The following is a 5,112-nucleotide window of genomic DNA, read 5'->3' as shown; positions in this document are numbered from 1 at the left end:
GGGGGGGAAGAAGAAATGGGTAGAGAGGACGAGGGTGGTTGGCTTTTATCCCGTGCTACTTGCTTGCCCCTGTGTGGAGGGGGTACCGGCGGCGACCGGTGCGTGGGCGGGCGGGCGACCGGTGCGTGGCGGTCGGCGTGCACGCGGCTGATGCACGGACACGTGGATGCCGACCTCAGCACATGATTCATTTCCCCTCTCCCTCTCCCCACTCTCTCTGATTTGGGTGTTGGAGTAAGCGAGAACGTCTATTCAACACAAAGTTAATGATAATAAAAGTGAGTATTATGCTTGCATAAAAATTAGATATAACGGGTAGGTGTGTTCATATTTGATTCTGATGTACAAAAGTAGCATGGAAATTTGCAATGATTTGTGTAGGAAAGATTGTCATGCTTATATTTTGCGGCTTAAGGTTGAGTTTGGCATGATAATCTTGTTTTATGTATTATTTTATCAATTTATTCCATTTGGCTATTAACACTTTCTGTTATTTTGACGCATACAGATTTAGCATCCGCAGCTAAATCGAAGCTGGATTGTCGTTTTCTATGTAGAGCTTAACTTGAGCCGCGACATAAATTCAATGCAAGATTGAGTGTTTTATTTGACAAGCAACGTGGCATAAATACTGCGTGAAGTTAAATTCAGACAACAAAACGACAAAATAGAGTCTTCCTACATTCGCTTCCGCGCCATCTTCCATCTATTGCGCTCGTTTGTTCATTTATTCTCAACAACTCCCTCATTTGCCATATATATCTCCTTACCACTCTCGCAGTATGTGTGATAGTGCCTCACTGCCAAACCTTCTTCAAGTGGGGTGATGTTGTTGTTGTCACCTCTGCCACTTCATTTGAATATAATGTGAACATTCAAAAAGTTTACTGGGTAAAAAATTGATTCCCGTGATAGCGGCCATGACGGTGGCCTCCTACTGACGTCGTCATCAACTTTGCCCTTGTGGAGGGGGTTACATTTGCTTTAAGATGTTTGATAGAGCGCTAGGGCTAACAGGGGGTATAGTGAATGCATCAGTTTACACACTTCATGATTGTGTTCTCCCTTTAAACCGGTTAGAGCTCCTTTGACTCAAACGATCCCGTAGGACTTCTAGAGGGTTTATGTCCTTATGAATTTTCACTGCGATGATCATTTGATTCGCATGATTAAATCCTTAGGAATTTTCGGAATATAGTACATAGTTTTTTAATTCCATAGGATACAAAAATGACATGACACTATATTTCTACGATTTTCGTATTCCTGCATTTTAAAAATCCTGCAAATCAATGATATCCTTAATGTTGGTGCATAAGTTTTATGAGCATCTATCTACTTTTGAACCTTGTGATGTTGTAGATACCGTTCTTGATGCTATTCCTCACAAAGTTACTAATGTGATGAATCATGACTTATGTAAACCTTACACTGATGAAGAGATCAAGGTTGCACTTTTGCGGATGGGACCCACTAAAGCTCCCAGGACGAATGATTTCCCAACCCTCTTCTACCAGACACATTGGGATTTTTTTTGGGAGAGGAGATTTGTCAGGCTGCCATGAGCATTTTTGGAAGGGAGGCCTATTCTGACGGTTTTTATGATTAAGTTATTGTTCTCATTCCGAAAGTTGCAAGACCCAAACGACGCAAGAATTTTTGGCCTATTAGCCTTTGCAACATTCTTTACAAAATTGCCTCTAAGGTTTTGGCTAATCATTTGAGGTTGCTTTTACCTGTTGTCATTTATGAATTTCAGAGTGCTTTTGTTCCTAGAAGATTGATTATAGACAATTTCTCTCATTGTTTATGAGTCTCTACATACTACAAGAAAACAACAGACTAAGAAACTCTTCTTTGCCATGAAGATTGATATGATAAAAGCATATAATCGTGTTGAGTGGAATTATCTTCGTGGTTGCCTGTCAAAACTTGGTTTTGCCCATGCATGGACCATCTTCGTAATGCGAACCAATGTTTGTATGCTATTAGGGTCAATGGAGTGCTCATTGAACTTGTTGCGCCGTTGAGATGTATCCATCAGGGTAATCCAATCAGCCCCTACCTGTTTCTTCTGTGCACTGAAGGCATGTCAAGTTTGTTGCTACAGAAGGAGAATTATGACGTACTACATGGTATTAGGAACGGTCGCTCTGGTCCACCCATTTCAAATCTCCTATTTGTCGATGGTGGCATTTTCCTTGGAAGAAGCAGTATGCGTAGTTGTGACGCCCCCGATTCAATCGTACACTAATCATACATGCAAACGTGTACGATCAAGATCAAGGACTCACGGGAAGATATCACAACACAACTCTACAAATAAAGTAAGTCATACAAGAATCATATTATAAGCCAGGGGCCTCGAGGGCTCAAATACAAGAGCTCGATCATAGACGAGTCAGCGGAAGCAACAATATCTGAGTATAGACATAAGTTAAACAAGTTTGCCTTAAGAAGGCTAGCACAAACTGGGATACAGATCGAAAGAGGCGCAGACCTCCTGCCGGGGATCCTCCTAAACTACTCTTGGTCGTCATCAGCGGGCTGCACGTAGTAGTAGGCACCTCCCGAGTAGTAGTAGTCGTCATCGACAGTGGCGTCTGGCTCCTGGGCTCCATCGTTTGGTCGCAGCAATCGGGTATAGAAAGGGGGAAAAGGGGGAGCAAAGAAACCATGAGTACTCGTCCAAAGCACTCGCAAGTAAGGAGCTACACTACATATGTATGCATTGGTATCAAATGAAATAAGGGTATCATATGTGGACTGAACTGCAGAATGCCGGAATAAGAGGGGGATAGCTAGTCTTGTCGAAGACTACGCTTCTTGTAACCTCCATCTTGCAGCAGAAGAAGAGAGTAGATGGTAAGTTCACCAAGTAGCATCACATAGCATAATCATAACCGATGATCCTCCCCTCGTCGCCCTATGAGAGAGCGATCACCAGTTGTATCTGGCACTTGGAAGGGTGTGTTTTAATAAGTATCCGGTTCTAGTTGTCATAAGGTCAAGGTACACCTCCAAGTCGTCCTGTTACCGAAGATCACGGCTATTCAAATATATTAACTTCCCTGCAGGGGTGCACCACATTTCCCAACACGCTCGATCCCCTTTGGCCGGACACACTTTCCTAGGTCATGCCCGGCCTCGGAAGATCAATGATACGTCTCCAACGTATTTATAATTTTTGATTGCTCCATGCTATATTATTTACTGTTTGGACTATATTGGGCTTTATTTTCCACTTTTATATTATTTTTGGGACTAACCTATTAATCGGAGGCCCAGCCCAGAATTGATGTTTTTTTGCCTATTTCAGTGTTTCGAAGAAACGGAATATCAAACGGAGTCCAAATGGAATGAAACCTTTGGGAACGTGATTTTCTTACCGAACGTGATCCTGGAGACTTGGACCCTACGCCAAGGCATCAGAGAGGCGGTCACGAGGGTGGGGGGCGCGCCCCCTGCCTCATGGGCCCCTCGGAGCTCCACCGACGTACTTCTTCCTCCTATATATACCTACATACCCCCAAACGATCATAACAGGAGCCAAAAACCTAATTCCACCACCGCAACTTTCTGTATCCACGAGATCCCATCTTGGGGCCTGTTCCGGAGCTCTGCCGGAGAGGGCCGTCATCATGGAGGGCTTCTACATCATCATAGCCTCTCCGATGAAGTGTGAGTAGTTTACCTCAGACCTTTGGGTCCATAGTTAGTAGCTAGACGGCTTCTTCTCTCTTTTTGGATCTCAATACAAAGTTCTCCCCCTCTCTCGTGGAGATCTATTCGATGTAATCTTCTTTTTGCAGTGTGTTTGTTGAGACCGATGAATTGTGGGTTTATGATCAAGTCTATCTATGAATAATATTTGAATCTTCTCTGAATTTTTTTATGTATGATTGGTTATCTTTGCAAATCTCTTCGAATTATCCGTTTGATTTGGCCAACTAGATTGGTAGTTCTTGCCATGGGAGAAGTGCTTAGCTTTGGGTTCGATCTTGTGGTGTCCTTTCCCAGTGACAGAAGGGGCAGCAAGGCACGTATTGCATCGTTGCCATCGAGGATAACAAGATGGGGTTTATTTCATATTACATGAATTTATCTCTCTACATCATGTCATCTTGCTTAAAGCGTTACTCTGTTTTTAAATTAATACTCTAGATGCATGCTGGATAGCGGTCGATGAGTGGAGTAATAGTAGTAGATGCAGAATCGTTTCGGTCTACTTGTCACGGACGTGATGCCTATATACATGATCATGCCTAGATATTCTCATAACTATTCGCAATTCTGTCAATTGCTCAACAGTAATTTGTTCACCCACCATAGAATACTTATGCTCTTGAGAGAAGCCACTAGTGAAACCTATGGCCCCTGGGTCTATTCTCATCATATCAATCTCCATCACTTTAATCTTGCTTAACTTTTTATTTTGCCTTTTACTTTTCACTTTGCATCTTTATACCAAAAATACCAAAAATATTATATCTATCAGATCTCACTCTCGTAAGTGACCGTGAAGGGATTGACAACCCCTAATCGCGTTGGTTGCGAGTAGCTATCGTTTTGTGCAGGTACGAGGGACTTGAGCGTGGCCTCCTACTGGATTGATACCTTGGTTCTCAAAACTGAGGGAAATACTTACGCTACTTTGCTGCATCATTCCTTCCTCTTCGGGGAAAACCAACGCAAGCTCAAGAGGTAGCAATCAACACGTCACAGCCCTACCTAGGCACAACAGAGAGGTCAGCACGCCAGTCTAAATCCTATGGCGTAGGGGTCTGGGCCCATCGCCCATTGCACACCTGCACGTTGCGAGGGCGGCCGGAAGCAGAACTAGCCCCCTTAATACAAGAGCAGGCTTACGGTCCAATCCGGCGCGCGCCGCTCAGTCACTGACGTCACGAAGGCTTCGGCTGATACAACGACGTCGAGTGCCCATAACTGTTCCCGCGTAGTTGGTTGGTGCGTATAGGCCGGTGGCCAGACTCAGATCAAATACCAAGATCTCGTTAAGCGTGTTATTTTAACATAACCACGGACGCCGACCAGGGCTAGGCCCACCTCTCTCCTAGGTGGTCTCAACATGCCATGTCGCTCCACCTCAAA

The sequence above is a fragment of the Triticum dicoccoides genome, chromosome 1A, assembly GCF_002162155.2.
Source record: "Triticum dicoccoides isolate Atlit2015 ecotype Zavitan chromosome 1A, WEW_v2.0, whole genome shotgun sequence".
Taxonomy (NCBI): Eukaryota; Viridiplantae; Streptophyta; class Magnoliopsida; order Poales; family Poaceae; genus Triticum; species Triticum dicoccoides.
Note: the sequence above shows the minus strand (reverse complement) of the source record.